Raw genomic sequence first — 27,809 nt, forward strand, 5'->3', positions numbered from 1 at the left:
CTGAAAAGAGGAAATTGACTGATCTTTGAGTCAGAGGGAATATTTGGAAAGAGAAGAAGAGAATACCTGATGTACCGGCAAACTTACTCTTGACTCTTACCAAAGTCTAGAGTGACGTTCTGGCCACTTGTGCCTTTCCAGTTGTCTTCAAAGACTTGAGAGAGGAAAGTGATCACAAAGCTCTGTTTTATTAGAGGAAATGGCATCGCTCTCATTTTCCTCTTTTAGTTTCCATCTGGGAGCCTTTATCCTTTTTCGGTAGGACAAACTGGGAGACAGAGGGGGAGCAGCTCCAATCAAAACAATCAACAGCACGTGTAGCTTCCTTGTTCACAGAAACTCATTAGTATGCTGCCAGAGGTGGTGAAAGAGGATTATGTGGGAGAAATAATGGGACAAAATGTAGCAAATAGATTAATAATCTTTTGCATGAGGATAAGGATGTGTACAAGAGTTTGTGTATCTGTGGGTGTGTGCACAATAGCACAAATGCAGTTTCGGGAGAAAGTGTGTGGGTATAGTGACAGAGAGGCAACTTGCTTCTGACTCTCCATTCAACCCACAAAATGACTTACCTGGACAGTTTTATGTTTGCCTGGAGGAGAATTAAAAAGGCACTTCATTTCCCCTTTTACAGGCTGGGTACGCATGTCAGCGCAGCCCTCCCTGAAAGCGCTCTAATCTAAATGCTTTTGTCAGGGGAGATTTGGTAGATTGCACTAGGCAGAGGTACAAATTGGTTGTGTCATCTTATAATGAACTAGGTGAGGCGTTGCAGTTTTTCTGCAGCCAACAGTCCCCTGATTACTGTATTGTGAGTCACTGCTGCTTTTAGTATTGTAGGCAGAATAGCTCACCTTCACCTCTCTTTGTTCAGGAAACTTGATCTCATGAACATTGCAAAATGTTTTGTCGTAGTAAGCCCAGCGTGACAAAAGACGAATTGTTCAACAGCTTGTCCAAGAGAAATATTATATACATGCAGCTGGCTTTACATTGCATATGTAGCAGTCCACCGTGCATGGTCTGCAGAATACTTTGAGATGTTTTGAGGTGTTGATGCTTGGCTATAAGTTGTTTGAAGCTTATTGAGTGTGCTCAGCACGTCAGCGCATTGACCCCCTGACTTCAACACAAGCATTATGGATATCTCAGCAGTTTCACAAAGCCATGCTGTCAGGTGTTTACGGGACATATTAGGACACTCCTGGTTGGTATCTGCATTCTGCCATAGACAGGAATGTGTGAGTGGGAGTGAGTGTATGTTTGTGTGTGTGTAGCAGGCACTGTGATGAATTCAAATGGATCAGCTAAGTCAACAGCGGTGTGGCAGAGGTTCCAGTTTCACTGATGTTTCAGCACAGCCAGCATCTACGGCAGGCCAACAAAGCCAGTCTTCTCACTCCTTTGGAAAAGGATTTTGATGGAAATCCTCCTGGTTCCCCTAATTGCATTTTTTCATTTCTTGACGACAAGACTTCACTCTCTTAGCTCATTTGAGAATTTCCCTCTATTGCTTTGTCCACATTTAAATCTGTGCTTAAACTTTTTTTTGTGGTGAGTCACTTCTGTATTATTTATATAAGTTATTGAAATGGGTATCCTCTCTGTGCTGCTCACTGTGTCTGGATGTCAAAGAAGTGAGCGGCGAAATGAAGTGTGAAGTCGGGGGATTCGTCTGTCTCAAAAACTCATGACTGGGATTTAATTACTCCGTCCGAGTTACAAGTTACAAAAGGAAAATTATGTAGGGAGAAAGGTAGAAACTGGACAATTTAACATGTGAAAGATGTATTTATTTAGTCTCCCTCCCCTAATTATGTAATATCCATCAATCAGACACAAGTTATGTTTATTTTTCAAAAGTCTTTGATCTTTCCGTCTTCTTGCTGTCACCATCTCGTCACTGTCCTCTGTTGCTCCTGTGTTTTTCTTATGCTTACAATGATGATCACATATATCACAGTTTCTATCGACCACTCAAACAGCAGTTTGCAGGTGAAGAGTCTGTGCATGCAAGCCTGAAGGTAGTGTTTCAAATCAGAGGCACAACTAAATGTAGGAGCTTGCTCAGTGTTCACAGGGTTGTACACAGTGAATTTGTTCCCCAAGGTCAGACTGTCGACGGGGAGTTCTGCTTTAATGTCTTTAGGCCTCTGAGGGAGAACATTCAGTACTTGTGTTAGATCCACAGACAGATGGATCTAGTCACCATGACATCACTTATTGGTTAGTGAAGACCTGCTCATGAAGCCTCAAGCTGAGCGCTTTCCACGTCTGCAACTTAACTTTTTGAAATCTGAAATCAGACTGCAGACTGAAACTGGGCTGCAGTGTAAAAAAAGGGGTGGAAAGGTCCAAAAGCCAATAAAGTTATGGTAAGACAAGCAGTACCATGAAAAGGAAATTACCCCGTCTCTCTCTCTCTCTCAGGTGTGCCTTGTCAGGGTTCATTAGTGGAATTTCTTGCCTTCTTAATGGGGTTGGGAACATCAGTTGTGTTGTGCAGAAGTCAGGTTAGTTCACAGCTGACAGCCCTATTTGACAACTGTTAGAATTCATATTATGGCAAGAACCAATGAGCCAAGCAAAGAGAAACGACAGCCCATCATTACTTTTAGAACTGAGGGTCAGTCACTCTGGAAAATTACTATAACTTTGAATGTGGCCCCAAGTGCAGTCGCAAAAACCATCAAGCGCTACGAGGAAACTGGCTCACACATGGACCGGCCCAGGAAAGAAAGACCAAGAGTCACCTCTGCTGCTGAGATTAAATTCATCCGAGTCACCAGCCTCAGAAATCACAAGTTAACAGCACCTCAGATTAGAGCCCAGATAAATGCTACACAGAGTTCCAGTAGCAGTGTGACACCTGCCGTGTCTTTGTGATAGGGTGCTGTGCCAGATGGCCTGGCCTCCTCACCTGACCTAAACCCAATTGAGATGGTTAGGGATAAGACGGACCGCAGAGTGAAGGCAAAAGGGCCAACAAGTGCTATATATATATTTTTTAAAAATCCCCACTCGCCCTTGCGGGCGGTCTATCCTCTACCAGAGGTCTGGGAGCTTGAGGGCCCTGCGCAGTATCTTTACTGTTCCTAGGACTGTGCTCTTCTGGACAGAGCTCTCCGATGTTGTTCCTGGGATCTGCTGGAGCCACTCGCCTAGTTTGGGAGTCACCACACCTAGTGCTCCGATTACCACGGGGACCACTGTTACCTTCACCCTCCACATCTTCTCGAGCTCTTCTCTGAGCCCTTGGTATTTCTCAAGATTCTCGTGTTCCTTCTTCCTGATGTTGCTGTCATTCGGAACCGCTACATCGATCACTACGGCCGTCTTCTTCTGTTTGTCTACCACCACTATGTCCGGTTGGTTAACCACCACCATTTTGTCCGTCTGTATCTGGAAGTCCCACAGGATCTTAGCTCGGCCATTCTCCAACTCCCTTGGGGGCGTCTCCCATTTTGACTTCGGGACTTCCAGGCTATACTGAGCACAGATGTTTCTGCCACTTGGTTATGGCGTTCTATGTATGCCCTGCCTGCTAGCATCTTGCACCCTGCTGTTATGTGCTGGATGGTCTCAGGGGAGTCTTTGTGTGTGTGTGTGTGTGTGTGTGTGTGTGTGTGTGTGTGTGTGTGTGAGTATTACATTCAGTCCTATTGGGTATACATTGCTGGTCAGAATTCATCCATGAGTTGTTTTTCACAAACACTGTAATAAAAGTGGCCTGTAATTGACGTATATGTGCTCAAATATAAACATAATATTCAAGCATCAATCTAGCTGTATCTTTTGAGTGAAGCGGCTGGATGTGGTGATGGTTCAAGTTGTCAGTCCTATTGATTAAAATATGCATTTCTGCCTGTTTTATAATGTCAAATAAATGGCTCAAACTGCAGTACACCAGCAAAGCCATTGTTTTCCTATAGAGAGAGCACTAGAGCAGTGCAGACCAGCCAAGTGGCTTGTGTGGTACGTGTGCTCCTGCCTGGGTGGCCCTGAGTGTGTGCACAACATGTGCACATGGCTTCCTCTGAATGTGTGCATCTGTTTGTACTTGCTTGTGTTTGTGTTTGTCAGCAAGTTTGTTGACAACACTGTAGGACATCAGGGTGGGATTGCTCTGAATGTGAGGAAACAGCTCATCTGAATATAGATGGGTCCCATCTGGAAGCGGTTGGCTTCGGCCCTTCATAATTTTGTAAGCAGCTAAGCATCTGGGGCCCGCTAATGAAACTAAAGGCACAGCAAAAGGCCCTGGGCTACCACCGGCTGCCTGTAGCTGTCAGGAATGGAGGGAGGACGATAGGAATGAGGACGAGTGGAAAAATGGATGGAGGAAGACACGAGCCAGGAGGAAAGAGTGTGTTGAGAATATTGGAGGTCTTAAAGAGACCTAGATGGCTCCTTTGAGACAACAAGCAAGAAAGCCAAGTAGGCCATTAGAAAACTGAGCCATAAAATGAAGACAGTGGTGTCTTTATTGTGGCCCATTAACTCGGATGTTCATGTGGAGATAGCTGCACTGTGTGCCACTGTAATGAGCAATATAACGATGCCCCAGCATAGAATGATGCAGTGTTAAAAAAAACACTAGTTAAGTAGAATCATGTTAACTACTAACATCAGCTTTTGTGTGTGGCTTTGGACTCCAGTAGCTTACCTGAATTGTGTGCCTGTCTTACAAGTAAATCCCAACAGGATATTCTCTTTTTATTATCTGTTACTTTGTATCAGTTCAGCGTTTATTTCTTTTCCTAAAAATGGACCACTTTTCCATGAAGTACTTCTTGGCGCTTGAAATTCCTGTGTAGCCTGAAGTATATATATTTTTCCCTCTGCTTGCTTCACATCCTTGCCTTCCCTCCAATAATTTGGATGACCCTGAGCAGCTGTGCTGTCCACAGTGGCTGCTACTTGTGGTTTGCTTAGGGAATGGAAAGCCATAGGCCCTTTTCTTAAACTTTATTATTATTGGTCCTTTATTCCTGTGTCAGTCTGATTTCCCAGTGGAAATGAAATGAAAAAGCAATTGGTTCTCCTTTTTATTACTGTCATCTGTGTTTTCTGGTCCAGAGAGTAAAATTGCTTGATCTCAGAGAGTTGCACTTTTACACCCCCCCCCCGTACGAAGTCACCGTAAAGAAAAACAATAACGGGGAAAACAACAATCAGCATCAAAAAAAAATTACCTGTCAAAATGAGCGTGTCTGAAACTGGAGGGCCGCCAACATGCTGACACCCACCAGTTGTTTATGACGGGATGAGTCAGTTAGTCTGATGGTGGCCTTCGGTATCTGCCAGCTCCCACAGTCCAGGAAAAGATGTTTAGGAGAGATTAGGATCATAGACGATGAAGGACAGAGATGCAGAGGTGGAGGGGGCAGTAAGTCGAGAAAGACGAGAGGTGGAAAGTGAGGAAAAAGTGTTAAAAGATAGATTTGTGGACAAAACGAAAGAAAAAGGATTCCCTTGAGGTTGTGGCTAACCCTAAAGAGGCATCCCGATGGGGGATCAGACTCCTCATCCCAGCACCTCAAATCATTTATTCATTGGCTTCATTAAGAAATAAATTCCAAGGACTGCTTAAAGATCGATCTCCAGGTCACTTTCTGTCATCGCTATTCCTAATGAAAACCCCAGTGTGTATTCATTCTCAGCTGTTTATGCGGCGTCTCCGTTGTGGATTTTGTGGAACAGTTACTGTTAGCTAAATAGTCAATAGTAATTTCTTGTCATGTCATTTTACAGACTGCATTAGTATTGCAGCAGACGATCAAAATGAATGACACTCGATAATTTGTGTAAATACTGCATTGCTCTTTGATAAAGCAGACAGTACCCTTCATAGCCAGCCGGTGTCTCAGCAGCATCGTGGGTTTATTTAACTTCATCTAACTTCAGATGCAGCACTAGACAATACAACAGAAGAGTGACTGTTCCCTGGACCTTCACACGTGTAATTACAATCGAGGAAGATAATTAAAGAGGCGGAAAGGAAGACAGATCTTGTCATTTAGTGAACAATGCCGCCCAATCTACTCATATGTATTCTACTTCCTGAATTATCAGCTGACATGATGGCACAATCAACCAGAAAGCTACCCCCCCCCCCCCCTTTTTTTTTAGAAGACTATGAATGTCAACAGACAAGTCTCTCATTTAGTTAAGATCTACAAGCTGATGACATCTGAATATGCATCGAACAGACGCTAAGATTAATGTTGCTGTTATTTGGTATTTCTCACCTACTGGTCATCAGTTACACAAAGAGCTGTGTGATTGAAGCGCCTTCTTTTTGTTTGAGATAATGATATGATAAGTATAAGTTAAAATACAAAACTAATGTCCAGCTCCACTGGGTAAAAAGAGCTATGCCAGTAAAATGTTTGTTTTATCCACCAACTTAGTCTCAAATATTATAATATTTGCTAATAAGCACCATAGACTGTCCTTTTTAAAGCAAGTCACAGCTCAGCAATCATTTTAAAACGCCTCCAGACACATTTTTAGCAAATATTTTGAGGTGTTACCTAAATTAACTTTAACTTCAGTGATTGCTTAATAACCCACATCTATTGCTTGCAAATAGGTAGACATTGCTGCAAATAAAATCTAGCTGGAGAAGTAATTGATTCATTTACTTCTGGGTGGTACGTCACCAGCTACGTTCAGTAGGGTTCATATTTTAAACCCTTTTATATGGTCAAAATGGGACTTTCAGGGAGCATTTACGTTTAAGAAACATGCTAAAAGCGTTGCCACACTACCCAAGGACATTCCCTTGAAGGCAAAAGTAGGAATTCTGTAAGTGATGCTGATTTTTTTGATACACAGCTAATAATTAGCTTGAAAACAAAATTACAGCTAAGAATAATGACTGACAGAATGTTTGTTGTCAGTAGTTTTAATCGTTGAAGGTACCAAAAAGTACTCATGGCAGAAGTTTAGTCTTTACAAATTTAGTCTTGAGGGAATTGTGCCTGTTTACATGAAATCCCAGATAATTTCTGTCTTGACCAGCAGGCCCAGGAACAATATCTTTACCAGAGAAACACCATTAGCATAGCTCAAAACTCAAACCTGTGCAGTTAAAAGTTCTGAGTACATAACTGGTGCATCACAAACACTTTTTTTCCCATTGATTCAATTTCAAGTGGCATTTTGTTAAATACGTGCATTTTCCTGAGTGCACATATTTTCCACTAAGAGCTTGAAGGAGTATTTACGAGGACCAGCAGTCTCTAGACTGTGGATGCTGCGCACGTGTGTCCGCAGACTTGGATTGTAGAATAGACAGAGATAGAAACAGAGATTGAGAGTCTATAGAGTAAAGGCATAGGGAACCAGTGATGCATTCTGTTCAGCCGCCTGTAAAAATGACTGAATATATAAATGAAAATATTTTTGATGCATTCGGCGGGAGGGTCAAGGTTCAAATGAAGTTTTTGATGTGGGGCCGAGACTTAAATATTGAAATACATATTGTGCAAAGTTTAGACACTATTTAAAATGTAAATAAAAACTGAATGTAATGATTTGCATAGCATTAAAATTATATATTAATATAATATTAATATTATATATGCATGCTAATTTTGAATTTTTTAAAGAGCGTTCCATAGGTTTCACGAGATTAGTGTCTGTATACAATACCAGTAAAACTCTTGAGTCACCCCCCATTTCTCCATCTTTTGCTGCCAAGAAGCCAGACTTTCCTGTAATATTTTTAAAGTGGTCATTTTTAGTCCAGTCCTATCTTTTCCAGAGGACTGTTGTTTTCGTTATTCATACTGACCTCTGAATCATTCTAGACATGTTCTCATTATTGTTGTGGAAATACTTAAATACACCCAGGAGTAACATTAACAAAAAAAGTAACTTGTTTCCAAATGACAGAATGCCATCACTTATCTCAGATTGATGAACCTTGCAGTACTAAGTGTCCCGTGTCTGAAGAGGCTCAAATCTATATGTGTGTAAGTCTGGTCAATGACCAATTGTAGGAATGGACCTAACATATGTTGTCGCTGTCTAAATAACAGAGGGGATCGTGCCAATGTACATTCATGTGTCCCTACATCTGCATATGTGTGTTTTTGTTTGTATGGAGTGGGTCTTCACTCACTCTGGCACCTTCCCAGCTCCCCATGGCCAGACCAGCAGCTGGCAGGCAGAGATTGCCCACTCATCAAGCCACTTTATCACTAGGCCCGTGGAGTTCAAGGGGGCTGTCAAAGACCAAGCTGAGGAGGCTCCTCACTCCTTTTATACCAGCACACTTTTATTCCACCGGTGTTAAGTTGCAAAACTTGGCCAATGAGCTCTCAAAAAGAGCGGCTGTGAGCAAAGTATCGCAGGTAGTTTGACAAAGGCTTAAATAAAGAACAACAGCTAATGTGTTTGGCAGTAAGGCAAGCTTCTCTATATTTTTCTGTGCATTTGGGATTTCTTGCCTTCTTGGGAATGTGCTCGCTTCCAGTTGAAACAATATAATGTTTGGGAATTTTGCTGCTGACAGACACAAACACAGCTAACTTGCACGCTTTCTTGCCGAGAGCAGCCTTCAATCCTTGCTAAATTATTAACCAACAAAAAATACTGGCTGTCACCTTGTTGTAGTGGTTGGTTGACGGGCATAGCACAGAGACTGTACCGCTGCTGCTCGACCTTACGCTTTCACAGCGAGGTATCGAGAACTTGAAGCTGAGCTTTAAGCCTTTACTTCTGCGCCTCCACCCTGCAAATAAGGAACTTTAAAATTGCTCTGACTGTCGGTCCTGGTAGTTTTCACTCCTGATCTCCTTTGTCTGTCTCACCCTCCCTAACACACTCCCTCCCTCCTTTGTCCTACTTAGCCAGCAACTGCAAAATCACTTATCTTCACCTTGCTTCCTCTGTCTCCTGCTAATACACATTAGCAGCCAGCAGCCATATGTAATAGGACTGTGTGTGCCCCTGCTGGTATAATGGCTTCTCTGACACTTCTCCCATTAAATGTGGTCAGGCAGTGCTACACAGGAACCCTCTGCACACGCTAAAATATTGTTATGTAACTACCATAAACAAGCTGGCCAGTGTCAGTGACTTTGGGAATATGTGGGGGGCTATTTTTGGTTTATTGGACCTTACCTTTTTTTCTCCTTGTCTTTATTTCCTCTGACTCTCCTTCCAGCCTCGCCTGCCTTGGGTTATAAAAACCTTTTATCATAATAAGGTACGCGCAGCTGCATTAGGAAACTCATCAGATTACAGTGTGACTAAGTGGACATGTCTGCTATATCAAATGGGCTTTTTTATCTTAAAAACCGTGTCTGTACAGTACCACATACAGTACAGTAACTAGATAGCATCTGCTGCTCCATGGGCTGTGTGTGGTGAAGCCCGGGCTAAGTCTCGGATAACGTGATCATCAGCAGCATCCTTAACTGTTACCGTGACAAACGAGAGCTCTGATTCTGCCTGATAAGCGACGTATTCATTTGTTTAATTAAAACAGCTTGTCTCATCGTAGTGAGGGGTCAGTTTAGAGAATGTTAGAATTAAAGCAGGTAATTAAGTAAAGCTCCAGATAAGAAACCCCACAGAGGTGGCTGCTTCTGCCAGTAGGGAAGGCAAACTTAATCTATCCCCTCTGCAATCCCACAAGGTCGTTCACTTTATTAAAGTCTGATGCCACTACCGCTGCCCAGCAGCCCAACATGATGAAATATTTTATATACTTGTTGGGAAGGAGGGAAAGAGGGAGGAAGAGGTAGCACGGACTAAAGTCTATAATACTACTACTACACAAAATTAAGGTAATTAAAGACTGCTTGTTATCTTGTCTATGAGAACAGGAGAAGAACTTGTACAGCAACGAGCACCTTGACAAAGATATTTGTTTGGCCAATGGAGTGTGGCGTTAATTATCACAGGCTGATTAAAGGCACCGAGCGGGAATGGATGTCGTTTGTCTTGCCAGCCGTAGACTCTACGGCAGCTAGCCAGGTCATTATTTTAGAGACCTTTTTGGGCAATTTTAAAGTGGGGGGATGGTTTCTCCGATGTTGAGTGAGTCAGTAGTGTAATGGAATAGCGAGATAATTGGTCAAAAGGTGCGTTACAGTGATGAAAATGGATGCTACTGTAGCAGAGGATAGTTCAGATATAAGCTTGCACTCCATGCTTTGCAGTAAAAAAGTTTACGTTTTCTAATCAAGGAATGCAGGTGGAAATGTCGCTATGCAAGCCCAGCTAGATCTGTGGCGAACCAGGGCTTTGTCTCCAATTCATTTGTGCTCTCAGCTCCCTGGTATTTCTTAAACGATTAGGTTTCGGAGTCCAAATGTCACAAAGTGTTGTAGGTCTCAAAACACCATTGTGTTTTACTTCAGAGTGATTAAAAAAAGCCTGTTCCTATCAGGCTATTTCATCGGTTACATGTGTGCAGCAGTAATTTCTTTAATATATAAGGATTTTGATCGCAAATGAAGATCCACCTGAACCTACTGATTCACGTTTTTAGATAGTTTTGATGTCTGACCATTCAAAAGAATAACCAGAACCTAACATACCATCTCAGATGATAGATTTGCAGGTTTTTGAGGCTGCGAGTTTGGTGTTTTGGGTGTTACAGTAGCACCTGGGTTTTGGGGGGTTAGCAGTGATTGTGTTTGGATGAGATGGTGTAATGCCAAATTTGTGCAGATTAAATACTAAATTCCTTGCAAAGATTCCTTGGATGATCTTTTGTTCAATTAAACAGAGGACAATCCACAATATTAATAAAATAATTGCATCAAAATTGATAAAAAATGAGAAAACCGCTTAACTGGCTCGTATTAGCTGAAGTACTTGCAGGCAGAGAGGTACTGCCAGTGTGTCATTCAAAGCCGTTTAATCGAACATAATTTTAGCCTTAACACAATTAAAATACATTGAGATTGAGACATATGAATATTTTCCATACCTTCCTTTTGCATAGTGGAGATACAAGGAGAGTGTCTCACCTTAAGTGGCCATGCGAGAAACAGTTTTTGGTACTCCTGCATTACTTAATATTTCAAAATCTAAAATCTGCCAAAGTAATGATACGAAGGAGATTCATATCAGTTAATAAACTTAAGGGGTTTCTTTGTATCTAGCTTTCATGTTTAAGCAAATTGAGTTCAGCATGTTATTGAGACAAAAGAGATTAAAGTATCCAGTCTCAGTTATAATGTGAAAAGGTTTACCAATACGCTTCATAATGGGCAGCCATAAATTCCTATTCCCATACATGTCCATTATCGCTCTCAGGTTTTGTAAACTAATGCGCTGACTTATAAACTGGCAATTAGGTTTTGACAGCACCTGTAGGTGTAAAGATGAATGCCAGTCAACTTTTTTCCCGAAATGTTGCGAAATTTAGAGTTAAGAAGTAGAATAAAATGAGTACGAGGAAAATACAGTGCTACTAATCAAATATGCCTGATTCATTGATCATCAGCAAACGTGACAATGAGGGTTTAGCAGGTTGCTGGTCTATAGCATCCAGGTGTTTTAACATAATGCAACATGCTTCATGGGATTGCCTGTGCAATGCTCAGAGTCTACTAGCCTCATGTAGCGGTGTTAAATTTTAAAGTTTAATGCAGTACGTTAGAAAAAGACAGAACAAATTTGGCTTGTTTAGTGTTGACAGGAGAAAGCCTCTTACACCTGAAAAGAAAATGCCAACATCTTAGGATTACAAAATTCAATCTGAACAAATCAAAAAACCTCTGGAACATGTCCTGTGGACAGACAAGACCAAAGCAGAGATGTTTGGCAATAGTGCCACATTTGGAGAAAATCCTCATACCAACTGTCTGCACGCTGGTGGAGGGGCAATGATTTGGACTTGTTTTGCAGCCACAGGACCTGGGCACCTTACAGACATTGAACTCCTCTGTTTACCAAGGTATTTTAGAGTTGAATGTGAGCCATCTGTCCAACAGCTAAACCTTGGCCAAAATTAGGTAAAGTAGCAGGACAATCATCCCAAATGCAGCAGCAGATCTACACGAGTCCTCAAACTGAGTAAAAGCTGTGGCAGAACTGTGCATGAGGAAATACAAACAAACCTCAATGAACCAAATCAACATTGTAAAGAAGAGTTGTCAACAATTTCTCCACAGATGTGTTAGAGACTCATAAAGTCAGAAAACAATTACCTCAAGTTATTTCCGCTAAAGTGTTGAATTGTGGGTTGTACATGCAACTTGAATTTAACTTAAACAACATTATGAACATCATTATCGTTATTTTACCTTAAAATAACTTGAAAATTATTTTAATGCTGCACAATTTTAAAAGCAAAAATCGTGTGACAGCATATTTCCATCATCTGGCTCAACCTGCTTTTGCTTCTTTCTTCACTGCTCGGGTTCCTGTTGGTCTTCTCTTTGCAGTTGCCAAATCCTTCAGCTTATTCGCAAATACATGCGAATAAGGGGTTTGTAATTATGAAAGTGAGGTAAAAGTGGCCAACAATAGACATGTGTAGATGTGCAGTCAGAAAAATGCCCTTTCTTATACGTGATATCGCTTTAACAATTCTACATCATGTTGTTTGGTTGTGTGTGTTGCTGTCCGATGGTTCCATGGTGTCAAATATTTTGTTGCTTTTCAAGATTTTCTTTCTTAACAGCTAAAAAGTCAGCCATGGTTGCTTTGAATTTATCAGGTCTATTAGCCTTTTCTCTTGTTCTTTCTTTCTGTCCCTCGCCTACTCACACAAAAATGCACCCGACACACACACTGGAACATAAAAATACAGCCCACCGCACAAGCCCTCTCAAGGCCAGAAAAACAAATATGCCCATTTTCCTATTTGATTGGGTGTCAGCGTGGGGAGGAAGGGGGACAGGTGTGATGCATAAAATGACCCTGCGACTCCATCACGCGCACGACAGTTTTATGGTGAGGAGGTGTTTCAATCACGCTGCTGCCCTCGAAGGCATCAATCAATACAGACACACAAACGCACATGCCACAGTCACACCAACACACATTCACTTCATGATACCGGCGAAAAGGGCAGCAGAGTTGTTGAAGTACACTCATTTGCACAGGCATGAAATGAAGTAAACATTAATTCAGATATAGTGTTTTACTGTTTACTTGCTCATTTATTGGATTACATATTGAGTCTTCAAGTATTCTTGAAACAACGTGGAAATTTACCATCAGGAAAATAAAAGAAATTAACTGATTTTAAACATCGCCTTTTTAACCTTCCCCAACCTTTATAATTATCTCAACAGAAAAGGTGCACAATGCAAAATTAAACTTCATCAAGTTACAACATCAAGGTGCAAATTATTAAATAACTAGTATATCATTATTCTGTCGGTAGCCCTGCAATTAGCAGTCTAATTCATTCCTTTGTCCCTGAAAACCTTTTCGCTGTACATATTTTAGTATTTAACGGCATAGTACAGAATAAAGCTATAAGGAAAAATAATTGTTCTGACTGGATAGCTGATTATTGTACTTTTTATATTTATATTTACATTTATATTTATTATTGCATTTTGCACCAAGGGAGTGGCACTCCAATTTCGTTGTACCCTGTACAATGACAATAAAGGCTATTCTATTCTATTCTATTCTATTCTATCTCCACATGTCTTCTGCGTTTGTATCTCTTAAACTATTAAATCAATCAAATAATTGCAAACAAGCCCTTCTATAAATGTTGGCACACGAGAGGTAAATGCTGCGGAAACAAACTTTCAAGTTATTTTAGAAAAACTCAATATTTGTTTAGTGAGGTGCTTTTCGACGATGGCTTAAAAATCTGTCAGTGCTTCATTTGACCCAGGTAATCACATGACCTAGCACTCAGTGCAAGCACCATGCTTCCACTGCAAACAAGTGGCTATAAAGGTTACTCAAGTTGCATTATGTGCACATTGCTCAAAGATTGTCCGCCATATTGGATGTGACACAACCACAGTTAGTGGGGGAAGAGTGTCTGTGCCATGACAGCTTGGCAGTTGGATGCTGGAGGCTGTCGCTAGGGGAAATTCATCTGGAAGCAGCCGTTGAACCAAAAACCTTGGTTGCAAACAGATTGCTTTGGCCACTTTGTGTGGAAGATTACAACTTGTCTGCAAAAACTCGCTACCAGCCAAACTGTGCAGTGTTTTAATACTTACTAGCTGTATTAAAACCTGCTAACTGCAAGTAAGCTGGCAATTTGGCTTCAAAGTAAAAGTTGAACCTCGCTGCTGTGGCCAACACATTTGAAAAGGCACAACTTTTAAATGCTTTCCAGTTTGTGTCGACCTTTTCATAGTTTCACTATCACTTGGAGAGCACTCAGTGATTGTTTGCAGATAAGTTGGCGCGTTCCATGCAAACTATGGGCAACTGTGGCAACCTGCTTGCAACCAAGGCAATGGCATGAAGGTTTTCGCCAACCGGTTGGAGAACACGTACTTTACCCTCACGACCAGATGGTTTTGGAGTGGTCTCTAGGCCTGTGTGACTAGTGCCTCATTCACTTGGTCTTACATTGACACATATCTAAAATCTGACAGCAGCAGTCATATCTACATATCTATAGATATCTGCAAAATGTCAATCTCTGTCTTGAGAGTGTCGGGTAATATGTGTGGTAGAGAGCCACTCCACAAATATAAAAATAAACTTTTAATCGTTTTATATTTTATGTGCGAGGAGTGGAGGGATCTTTAACATAGAAATGCTTCATAAAATGTCCATAGTTTGTTTTTCAGTAAAGTACCAATAAATAGGAAATTGCACTGGCATTTCAGCAGGCACTTATTTTACCAATACCAGCTGGTGGTTGCTTAGTAACTTTACACAGTCTGTTGTAGTATGTAGATATTTATGTGTCCATGTTACACAAACTCAGTGAAAAACCTGAAGTTTCACAATGCTGTGCTGGGTCCAAAAGCCAAAGACGTAACACAATCCCAGAAGGAAACCTCACTGTCTCATTTCACCTGTCACTCACGCAGCTCTCCTTACAACATGCGCTGCAAGTAGAAAAATGTATTCTGTTGCACAGCTGCTCAGGCGTACACCGCAGATTCACGGGATAAGGGCTTCTGTCATTATGCTTTAGTCCTTAGAGCTACAACAGTAGCACAGTGTCACTAGGCAGGCCCAATTCTGTTAACCACGTTAATCATGTTAGTTTAGGAAGTTAATATGCAAAATTGAGTCTGATGTATAGGTCATTAGTTTATCTGATATTTGGGCTCAAACAGCCATCTAGAGTGAAGGAAAGTTGCTAAAGATCCTCCTGATGGGGAGACATAAAGGTTTCAAATTTAAAATCCATCCAAGTGTTTTAAAAAAACTCGACTGTTAAACATATTGCTGTCACTAGGTGCAAAAAAAGAAGTATAAATTCATTCTGGTTGGTGTCATTGATGCTCTGAGAACACAAAATGTATCAAAATTTAGATTAAAAAGTTTTTTCCTTAAGTTTTGGGTGACCGCCACCTGTTTGCCCTTGAGTATTCAACATTGGAAGTACATGATTTTGGATAGATGGATATACTGGCAAACTGCAACCTCTTTTGGAGATTGAACTATAAATTACTCTAGCCTTCGTCCAATCCATTTAGTAGATGTATTAATAAGAAATATTTTACCGAAAAAAAGTGACAACTTTGACCTGCTTGTAGCACCAGAGGAGACGGGGGGATAGAACCAAACCCAGATTCATTGTCTGAGTGTCGTGAATGACTTTACAGAAATTCATCCAGCAGAATTCAGCCTGGGAAAAGTAGTGGAGCAACCGAGAAACAAAAAGCCAAGAAAATTAAGTTAAGCAACGGATGTCCAAATACACAGAGAACAAGATAACCGAGTTAGAGCGTAAAGTGTTAAGGCAGGAAGACGGGTGGGGTTTTAAGTGTGTCTGTCTTTTGCAGCACGCCTAAATGGATCTCCAGTATGTGTAGCATTTATAGCAGCAGTAATTTCCAGCAAGTAGGGAGATCTTCAGGTGGGATGCTTAGACTCTGTGTCTGCTGGTAATTTTTTACCATCTCAGTTGATTTGACTTCTACCGTATGTGTGACACTCTTATATCTCAGAGCCAAAAAAAAATTCACAGTAGCTGTAGTGTGTGGCTCCAGCGATGGGGGACACGCCTCACTGTCTTTTAGCCACTGCAATGAAACACAGAGTGCAGGAAGAAGCTGTTTGTGTACGCGTGTGTGTTTTAACCAGTGAGAAGGAACGAGACAAAGGCAGGAAGGAGGGGTTGGCATCATGCATACATGTGAGTGTGTGCTTGTGCGTGTGTTGTGAGGGGTTAAATGAAAGTCAGTGCGCACACATGGGGCATCATAAGCAGACAATGAAAAATGAGAGTGGAGAAGCTGTACTGCGAGTTTCCCTGTGGGAACAGCTACAAACAGGAGTACGTACCTTTAGCGATAATCGCTTTGTGTGTGTGTGTGTGTGTGCTTGTGTGTGAGCTAAATGAAAACTGAGGAATGAATGTAACAAACTTGGTTCTGCCGTGTGTGTGTGTGTGTGTGTGTGTGCACATGAACCCTTTTTATTTCTCTGAGGTGGGCATTTGATTAAAGCAGGAACTGATTTCCTGGGAATTTCATCTTCTGAGGGCATTAGTTCACCATCCCTGTGTAGTTTGTTTAATAAGCCACCTGTAGGACAGGTGCTGCAATGAGCGTTAAAGTGATGCTGATGATGAACATCATTTGGTTTCATATGTGGTTCAGAATTGAAATATGTTTTTCATATTTCCGATGACTGTTTGGATAAAGATGTTTTTATAGTTGTGCTTTTTTTATTCAAAAGAAAGTGCTTTTAACTCTAGATGTAATATGTAGTTTTAGGGAACAGGCTAATTAAGACTGACTGAAATGTTTGGGTAGTTGCTGAGTACTTTACTAATGTTACTTCAGGTGTAAGGTTCGTTAGCTGAAGCATTTATATGATGTTAGCCATTGTAAACATTTAAGTCTATGCCACCTGTCTCAAAAATAAATAAAATAACAGTAACATTTCCAACTGTGTCACAGAGGTGGCAAAAAGGACCCATATGCAGGACTCGGGGGCAAACAAAATAAACAAAAAAACAAAAGGAACAAAAAAGCATTTATTACAGTCGAAGGCAAAAAGTCCAAAAAACAAAATCCTCTCCTCCAGGGCAAAAGCACAAGACACAGAAAGGTAAGTCCAGAGCTGAAGCACATAAGGAGGACAAGCAGGATAAACAGACAAATAACACAGAAGAGACAGAACTCTGTGACAGTGAGACAAAAGAAATCAGACAAAGTAAAAGGAGCAACTGAGAACACTAGGCAAGAAGACAGGACACACTGGGGAGCCTAGACTAATAAATACCGAATCATGAATGAACTCTAAACAGCATAATCTCTCTAACCAAAATTCAGAATACTAAAATAATAAAACTCAGTCTGCTATAAGTAATGATAGATAAGGCTCTAAAGTAATGGTGAAAAGCAAACTAAAACTTTTGAATAACAACCACAAAAGTCAACATAACCCAACAAAACACACAGACCGTGACATCCCGCCTTCCTTATCAATGGGTTGGGGTGGAGCTTTCGCAGCAGCTGCACTAATTGCCATCTTCTATGCGTAGTTTTTCCTGTGCTTGTAAAAGTCCTCCTACTTCTTCTTCAGTATTTAAGGATAGACAAGAACACTTGCCTTCAGGTAAAATGCAGGTTTTATTCTCTTATATCCGTTCAATCAACAAACTGAAACTTTTTAAGCTAAAACATTTCAAAAAAATCCAAAATGGCTTTTTGCTTTATCTTTTTTTTTTTAATCAAACCATAATATTTCTTTGAAACTTTCTTAAAGGAGATCCAATATTTTGTTGTTGTTGTTGTTGTTTTGAAAGACGGTTGCTCTTTTGCCCCTGAGAGGAAATGAAAGGTGGGCAGTCAACAATTACTCTCTCTCTCTGTCTTCTCTTTTTACCTCCGTTTCCTAACACATGAGTTCAGAGTGTTTCACAACTCCTTGTCTAGACAACAGCCATGTATTGAAAGCAGCACATCAGTGACACGGTAGCAGCAATTGTAGTCCTTTGTCAGTGTCTACAGTGGAGCGGTCCTGGCCCTTCACTGCTGTGTGTTCACAAGCAGTTCAACAATGCTTAAAGCCCGTATACAACCATGTAGTTAATAGGCTTAAAATGATTCTTTGGGTCTCGCTGTTACACAGCCAGAATAGACAACTGCTTGATTAACATTTAAAGTGGATGCGGTATATGTGGTGTACAAGTAGAGGAAGTGGCGAAGGCATTAAAGGTCATTTGGGTTCTTGCCACATGCCTTCAGGTCTGTCCACGCTGGGTGTTGATTACATATCAGATACTGTGTTCAGCATTTTGATCTGATCTAATCGTTTGCCTAAATTAAAGATGCACTCATGTGGCTCACTGCCCTGCTGTTTGTATCGGTAACCTGCCTATAAAGGCTGCACTCCCTGCTTGTGAGAAAGACTTGAGAGGGTTGAAAGTAGAGTTTTTGTTTATTTATTTTTTGTCATCACCCTGCATTCATGAGCTACGCTCCTAATTCCAAAAAACAGTCGGAAAACGCTGTGTAAAATGTGAATAAAAATTAATAAATAAGTGATTTGGAAATCTCCCGAGCTCACATTTTGTTTATAATACAACACAGAAAACACATCAGATGCTTAAACTGAGACATTTTAGTATTTCGTAAAAAATATTAGCTCATTTTGATTTTGATGGCTGGAACAAATGTCAAAAACTTTGGAACGGGAACAACAAAAAGCTGAAAAAGGAAGCGGTAATAAAAAGAAACAGCTAATTAGGTTAACTCTAATACAACTGAATCTACAAATTGTTAATCAATTTAAGAATAATGGTCATAAGTGCAAAAGACTATGAATATCTCTACAGTAGATAATATCATACTATCGGCGCTTCATTAAAAACATGCATGTCTCTGCCATGGGAACACTTCACCATCCATGACTGCAGGTTAAACCTCTATCTGGCAAAGAAGAAGCCATATGTGAACATGATCCAGAAATGCCAGCTCCGGACCAAAGTTCCTTTAAAACAGACTGAAAAAAATGGAAAACTGTGCTGTGGTCAGGAGAATTAGTCGTCTGGACGCCGTCTTTTTAAGTGAAGGACTTGCATATTTCAGCAAGTCAGTTCTAAACGGCATACTGCATGTATTATAACAGCATGGCTTTGTAGTACAAGAGTCTGAGTGCTGAACAGTTTCACCAACTAAAGAAATAAAATGAAAAATACGACAAAAGAGACCCAGGACTGTTGAGCTGCCAGAATCCTCTATCAGACAAGTATGAGACCACGTCCGTCTCCCAGGAGTCCAGCAGTTAGTCCCCTCAGTTTCCAGAGGTTTATGGACTGCTGTTAAGAAAAGAGGGGATGCTATACAGTGGTAAATATGGCCAAATTTTGGAGATGTTTTACTCCCATCAAATCCTTAAAAAATGATGCATTTCTTAATTTAAAAATTTGCTACATTTTCTAGAGTGAATAAAATATTTTTTATTCACATTTTACACAGCATCCCAACTTTTTTTTTTACCTTACCTTTACCTTTTTTTCATTGCACATGAAATTAATTCACTACAGTTATTGACTATTTTAGCTACCAGTCTGCATTAGTGTATTTCAGTGTATCTCCTAGTCCTTTTTACTTAAACAGTTTTCTTTTACACAACTGAATCCCCAATAAGTTTTCTGGGCCACTCTAAGGACAGGCATTAATCCCACTTACAGAATAACTTAAACAAGCAAATTTGAGCTTTTTTGATCCTGATTTTCAAGTGAAAGGTTGGAGGTGGTTTGAGCGGTCGTTCAGAAGAATGTGCCTGTGGTTAGCTGTGTTTGTACCAGCACACAGTCATGTCTCAAAGCTTTTTCACGTGCGTATGATCTGACACACATTAGATGAAACAGTGATGCAATAGCAGAAATACAGCACTCTACCCATTATGCATCATATTGAATGTCGAGTTCCCTGTAATCCCCTATTAATGACATTTGCTGAATTGTGACTTTTTTGTTGAGGACGTAAATGTTTATCCACACCTAAAAGCCTGTTGAACCTCAACTCAAGGCATAGACAAAATCAGACAGAATAAAAATGTAGATGTTCATAGCAATATAGTTGTTTTTGCTGTTTAAGTCGGAACTGGTGGACAAACCATTTGAGCCACATTGCTTTAGACAACACTGATGGTCTAGTCAAAATAGGAGGCAACCACCTTAGGACTAGGAAAAATCTGTAGTTTTCAGGTGATTGTATTTAAGTTTTTTGGTTCCGTTGACCAGCAGCAACCAATGGGTTTCCCAGAGGTCCAGCAGCTTCACTCTTGTGTATTCATTGTTATTATCTTATAACAAATTCAGTAATCACTAAAGACTCAAGGAGCTGGATATTTTGCAGGTCGCTCTATCACAGTGGCATTTTTAACATGTTCCTGATTGAATCTGCTCCACATTATGCTAAGACATTGCAGTCTGTGTGATGTAGTTTTTCACTATAGTCGAATTGTTGAGGATGCGGATAAGGCGTGCCGCACAAACACCATTATTAGTGTGGGAGTCGTTATTCTTTAAGTACAGTTTGGTGTTCACCTCAGCACACAGCTCAGCTGCAGTGAACTCCGCCCAGCTTCAAAGTGGAAAACAGCTAAACTGTAGATGAGGAATGAGACAGAAACACCTTATCTGAATTAGCGCTTATGATATTAACAAAAACTACATTCTGTCATATATTGTGAGGAGCTACATACGTATATGTTAGACTAAGTTATCCACTCGTTTGGTGTCTGGAGTAGTTCTGTTAGTCTGCACTATAGGCCTCCGTGTTATTATTGCCCCTGGTCCAGGCAATACTTGTACATCACAGTCTCATTCCAGAGAGCAGCAACAGGAATAACATATAACTGTCTAGTTGGTCTGTTCTTATCTCATGTCAGTCCAAACAGCACTCTCCTGACAAGTGGTATTTGACTCAGTCAGTAACTGACACGCACAGAAAGAGAGCGAGAGAGAGAAAGAGACAGACAGACAAACAGGGAGGATGTAGAAAGAGGAGAAATGAGAGAGAGAAGGAAAGACAGGCCATTCCACAGCACCATGTGAACCTCTGCCAATCTTTTCATCGCGTATAGAACTCTTTTTGTCTGATAGAATAATCAGCATGCACTCGACAGGAGAGTGAAAATTGCCATTCACGCACAAAAACATGGCAAGGATCGTCAATTATCTGCTGGGTTTGTTTTTCTGTCTCTGCCACCCATTTGCATACGGTTCCTATGAGAAGGTGCTTTTGATGTAGTTAGCCGATTCTGGTCAGTATGATATTATGTGAATGTGTCTTATTAGCGTGCAGTGTGTGCAGACAGGGAAAAGGTCATAATGTTTCTTTGTTCCCATAGCGCTTTTTCCTCAATTAAGGCTAATCACCAGAGCCCAACATTGATCCAGCCTCTCAGCTTTTCTCATGCTTGGATTCTGATGATCAGTGTGTGTGTGTGTGTGTGTGTGTGTGTGTGTGTGTGTGTGTGTGTGTGTGTGAAACAGGGAGAGAGTGCAAGGACAGCAACACCAACAGAAATCCTGTATGCACACGTGCCCGTGTGAGCATGTGTGTAAATGTAAATGGCATTCTGTGATCTCTAGCACATCGAATGATTTACCTCTGTGGTGTAATGGAGCAATTTCTCTTTTTTTCTCCTTTTCCCGTCTCTCCTTTTCCGATCCGCGCTGAAATATTCTCCCGTTTAGCTCCATGACAAGTCATCTGTCACTCAGAACAGTGAGGGAATGGGCTCATCTGACGGACAGTGTGTGTGTGTGTGTGTGTGTGTTTGTGACTTGGACATGGTCAAACAGATGTAATCATGAGATTCTGATGCACACTTCCATTTCTGATAATTATAATTAGGTAGTTTTCTCATGATGACAAAAGAATTCACAGTAGGCGGAGGAAGAATATTAGTTTTGCTCTTTTCAGATGCTTTGTTGACGGTAAGAAAAATATGGGCTACTTTACACTTATCCTTTAAGGCATTCAGGGTTTGTCCTCTTAATGTGGCTTATGTGGTCTATGAGATTGTAGAATGTAGTAATTTGTCCCGTGTAAATGGCGGACTCCGAGCCTGCAGGCAAATGCCAAGCTCAGTTTGTGTTTTTTCAAGCCAAATGTGGCGTACTTTGTTTTCAAATGAAACTGTAAAATACGAGTACTATATCATTGTGTAGATTCATGCTTGTTTTATATATTTATGCCTTTGACATTCAGCAGGCAGCTGTGTGCTGTGGTGGGAATAATAGGCTGGCTTTTTGAGAGCCATAAGCCTTTAAGGGTAATACAGCTCTGGCTGCTCCAGCCACAGGCTCTCGTCTGTAATAGCCTGTAATTCCTTCTGTCTGTTATAATCACCTACACAGCCTGACAGCATGCACTAACTTGGACGCATATGCACACAAATAATAGTGTGCAAAAGTTTGACCACTTTAGATGTTTAGATTCCAACCATCTGTCATATTCTGATATTTCATATCACATATGAATTTGAAAGTAATCAAATGTATTTGTAACATTATTCAACAGGACCATCGGAATTAAAATGAAATAAATAAAATGTAAAGTAATACAAATTAAAGTGCTAGTGTTTAAACAAGAAATAATTTGCAAATAGGAAAGTAAAAATGGCTTCTGTCCATAAGTCCAAATAATACGTTTTTGAAGTTTACAGACGGTTCATGAATTCACGATTGCAGCAGTGGACTTGGTCTGGAGTGAGGCTCAATCTTATCTTTGAGATGAGCTGTTCCCGGCTGCTGATAACCAACGTTATTATTAATGCGAGAAAACCAGTGTCGCATTTCACTCCAGGGTGCAGGTGTCTTAATTTCTTGTGCACTGTAGTATGCTGTTGTGGAAGGGAGCTCACGGGAGTGTGTATTTGTTCTTCTTCATTGTTATCAGAGTAGAAAATCCCCTTGTTATCATCATATATTTTTGTTGCGCCCAACGTGGGGCTCGAACCCACGACACTGAGGTTAAGAGTCTCATGCGCTAGCGACTGAGCTAGCTGGGCTGTGGCTTATGTGCTGTTCATATTCATTCTCATCCCTACTCCATAGTGTTGAACTTTGAGTGCGAGCGTGGGCTGGGGCTTCATGAGTTTGGGGGCTTTATCTCTTTTGAAAATGTACCAATACATATTTTTTAAACTTGGTATATAGCCCATAGCTAAATTGTAGGACTCAAACAGATCACTGATTTCAGTGTCGTGCAGTTAGTCCGTGATAACGTAGAGAGAATACATCCATGTGCAACCTACCTGCTTAATATATCAGAAAACTAGATATATCACATATCCACGCACACACACACAAATGCACACTCATGTGTATGCAGACATGGTTGCCTGAATCGCCAATTCGCCTTTTCATCTGCCCACCTGTTGAGAAGAGAAGAGAAGAGAAGAGAAGAGAAGAGAAGAGAAGAGAAGAGAAGAGAAGAGAAGAGAAGAGAAGAGAAGAGAAGAAGAGTTCAGCAGTTACTGTAGACCAGGTGTATGTGTTTATTGGCTCCAAAGCTCTGAGGACATATGTGGCCCTCATCTCATCTCCCACACAAGGCACACAGAGTGTTGCTGCTACCATAAGCCAACAGAAAATGTGTGTTTGGGCGGATGGGGGCTGAATGGTATGGGTGCCAGACTCTCTCCCTGCAGCCCTGCGGTGGCCGGAGAAGTTAATTGGCAGCATCTGGCTGTCTGTAAGCCCAATCGCCCATCCATGCACCCCCTCCCTTCCACCACACCCCGTTCCTTCTCCTCCAGTTTTTCCTCCAGCTCTCCCCTCCTGTGGGCTCTGCTACCCCCGGCACTCACATGATGACACCAGTCTGCCTGCAAGCTGTGAACGTAAAGTGTGTGTGTGTGCGTGTGCGATATAGCGGGGAGTATGGAGTCAGACAGGGCAGCCAGGCCCCCAGCTGTCACCGTCGTGCCAAGGGAAATGCAGCCAGACAGGTTGGCATCTTTGTGCCAAGACCAGCAGGGCCCCGAGGGAGGATGAGGAGGGAGAGAAGGACGCAGAGGGAGTAAGGAGGGGGCAGAAGACAGAAAGAGCTTTTGGATGAGTACAGTTTTACTGATCTTGTGACAGACACAACATGGGGTTTGCGCACTGATCACGCTATGAGCAACTGTGGAGGGTGTTACTAGCATGACCTCAGAGTTACCTCGTGTGTCAGGCTTTCTTCTTCTTAAAAAAATGACCTACTGTGGTGTAATTGCTTACTTTGATTTTTTTCTGTGAACATCAAAAGTGATATTACTCAGAGCTGGAACAGCAGTACAATAAGACTTACAGTGGGGTAAATAGTTATTTGATCCCCTGCTGAATTTGTAAGTTTGCTCTAATTTTTATGGTAGTTTTATTTTGATGGAGGGTGAAAAAAAACACAAAACAAAAAATGTTTGACATAAAAATTATAAATTGATTTGCATCTCAGTTATTGAAATAAGTATTTGATCCCCTACATCCTTGCCAGATTGGCTGATCTCAACTCATTATGTGCACATCTTTTCACCATCTTGGCCAAGACCAAAGAGCTGTGACAGGACATCAGGACAAGATTGCAGACCTGCACAAGGGTGGAATGGGCTACAAGGTCATCAGCGCGAAGCTTAGAGAGACGGTGACAGCTTATTTGTAAATGGAACAAATATAAAATGACCATGACTCACTCTCGGTCTGGAGCTCCATTCGAGATCTTGTTCATGGGGTGAGGATGATCGTGAGAAGGGAAGTGGATCAGAACAAAACTATACAGGAGGAGCTTGTTAATGATCTGAAGGCAGTTGAGACCACAGTCACTAAGAACACCATTGGTAACACACTACAGCGAAATGGATTTACATTTTCCAGCACCTGCAGGGTCCCCATGCTAAAAAAGGACATCTAAGTGCTTTAGAGAAGCTTGGGAGCAAGTGCTGTGGTCAGGTGAAACCAAAATCGAGCTCTTTGGTATCAACTCTGCCGTGTTTAAAGGAAGAGAAATGTGACAGAAAGAACACCATCCCCACAGTCAAGCGTGGAGGTGGAAACATACCATTGTGCTGTTTTTCTGCTAAGAGTACAGGACGACTTGACTGCATTGAGGGGCCAATGAATGGGGTCATATACAGTAAAATCTTGGTTGAGAAAACCTTCTTTCCTTGGGTTGTGGATGGGTCTTCCAGCATGACAGTGACCCAAAAGCTACCACGAAGGCAACAACGGATTGGCTAAACAATAAGCACATTAAGGTCATAGAGTAGCCTTGCCAGTATCCAGACCTCAATCTGGAGGTAGAAGGTCTATAGAGGGAGCCAAGATTTTGCTGGGGATCAAATACTTATTTCACTCAGTGGCATGCAATTTAATGCATAACTTTTAAGTAATGTGATTTCTTTCTGGGTTTTTGCTCTCCATTAAAATGAAACTACCAAAAAAATACTTCATTTCTTTGGAAGTGAACAAATTTACAAATTCAGCAGGAGATCAAATAATGATCTCCCCCAGTGCACAAGTACATCTGTTTCAAGAGGTAGCCTTTAGCATCTTGTAGCTTGTTGATTTATAACTGATTTTTCTAAAATCACAGATATCAGGTGTCCAAATTTTCCAACTTCTTTGATTACCTTATTTTCTTCTTCAGTTATTTTTCTCTTACAAAAAATTGTTTTTACTGCTATCAGTCAGATATTTAACGTGCCCAAAACCTTGCCAAATGTCTCTGTCAAAAATACTGTATCAGGAAGTCGTTGCACCTTTGACTAAAAATGTAAAGTTTGCTATTTACAAGCCCGAGGTCGACAGTCTTATTGCAAAATCACCATATTTTTTTTCTTATTTATGTTGGTCATCATTGCATTATTCATTGTGATCACTGGAAAGAGCTGCAGAGCTGTGAGCTCATCTCTGTCCGGAATAAAAAGTGATTTCAGACGGTGTCACAGAGTATTTGTTGCGTTGCCTTTCACTGAGTAATTTTCCAGAAAGAATGATCTCATCACTCTCACACCTTATTTCAAATACACACACACACATTAAGCAAGTACACGTTGCTCGTAGGAGCGGCGACGTTGAAGCTCGACCTCATATTGCCTGACTCATTGTGACATCAGAGGGTAGTTTCAGTTTTACAAACAGCAAAAACTGCTTAAAAAATCCATGAAAGTGTATGATTTAAACTGCTGCCTGTGTAGGATACTAGAAGACGGCAGACAACCACCAATTTGGAGAAAGTGGTGCAGTTTTAATAAATTGTTCCAGGTCAACACTAACATTTAATGCCTTGTGGGCACTGGTAGAGCTCGCCTGTTTGAGCCGGTGACCCAAAGGTGCAGCAGCTGGATGTGGGTTGGGTTCCACGTTATTCTTTGTAGTGTCCTGTCAAAATAAAGGCGCAAATGTCATTAAAAAACCCCAAACAAAACACTCTTTCGGTCATTTTTGACTGATATTTTTTGACAGTTGAATCATTGAACTGTATCAAAATTAAAAATGTTTTTAAAAAAAAGACTGATTCTATATGCTTCTGTAGTCTATAAGTCCATACACATGTCACTGCTGCAAATGTTGTTGGATGGAAAGATCTCCCTCATGCAAAACTTAGCATGACAGAAAAATGTTTTTGAGTTTAGTGAACAAACTTTTACTAATGAAAAATGAAAAATGCTTCGAGCACAAATGACATTTAGTGATTGTGTAACAAATTATGAGACAACAGATACTGAAATTATCATTTAAATGAAGTAACAGGTGTTTCTACAAACACGTATATACTCAGATCTTTCAATTTAGAGATGCTCATTAAACCTACTGCTGTATAAAGCTACAGGTGGTTTTTTTTTTATGAAACTCCTAAAAAAAAGCTTGAAGCTTTCTCAAAACTGGGATTTTAAAGTCGCCCCTTTTGAGTTTTGCTAATCTGATCTCGTGCTTTGAATTTTTACAGGCATTTCAGTTTGTAATAGATGTTTGGATTATGGAGCAACTTTGACAAAAACTGCATGTCCCTTCATCCACTACAGGGACACGAGTTGGGTGTTTTGTGCTGTGATCTCTGTGGACAGTGTCTCTGAAAAAAGCCTGATGTTTAGTGGGCAGAACAGGAGCTTATTTCACAGGATAGAATGACCACAAGATTTTGGCGATTGTTCATAAACAGTGAACAGTAAGTACTTACTTATACACACACCTAGAAATCAAAGAGTCAGGTTTAATATGTGGACAGAGCTTATTTCATGTGCATCCTGCAGGTGGTCTGCAGTGAAGCTGAACCACTTGACAGTTATAATATATGCACCTTATATACCCTAAAAATGTCTGTGTGTGTTTCTGATGTCTGTTGTTCACATGTCTGGTCTTGTTATTATTACGACTTTGTCTGGCGCCCGTCTGTCTGTTCCATTACACACACACACACACACACACACACACACACACTGATAATGTAATGGGAGTATAATGTTGCACTCTGGGAAATGCTGCATCACACAGTTATAGGCGGATGGTCTCGTCTCTCTCCTCTCTAAAACACACACACATGCATAAACCCACTGTCAGCCTGTCTCCTCCCACTCCCACTAGCTTACACACCACCACTCACCAGGGGCTGAACGCTGACATCATCACATTGTTAGATTAGTGTGTGTGTGTGTGTGTGTGTGTGTGTGTATGACTTCTTTATGGTTCCTTGCAAGTATTTTTCCTGTACCCACCATTA

At 41.0% G+C, this 27,809-nt stretch overlaps 1 protein-coding gene and 1 non-coding gene across 3 annotated transcripts in view; one reads left to right on the plus strand and one right to left on the minus strand.

The window, feature by feature from the left end:
* Nucleotides 1–27,809, plus strand: part of agbl4 (AGBL carboxypeptidase 4) — a 331,146-nt gene that overhangs the window by 138,342 nt on the left and 164,995 nt on the right. The gene's annotated exons all lie outside the window — the stretch shown is intronic.
* Nucleotides 23,049–23,121, minus strand: trnak-cuu (transfer RNA lysine (anticodon CUU)). Its single transcript has one exon. It is a non-coding gene; the product is annotated as a tRNA-Lys (tRNA).

This window comes from Oreochromis niloticus, linkage group LG23, assembly GCF_001858045.2.
Source record: "Oreochromis niloticus isolate F11D_XX linkage group LG23, O_niloticus_UMD_NMBU, whole genome shotgun sequence".
NCBI classification, from domain to species: domain Eukaryota; kingdom Metazoa; phylum Chordata; class Actinopteri; order Cichliformes; family Cichlidae; genus Oreochromis; species Oreochromis niloticus.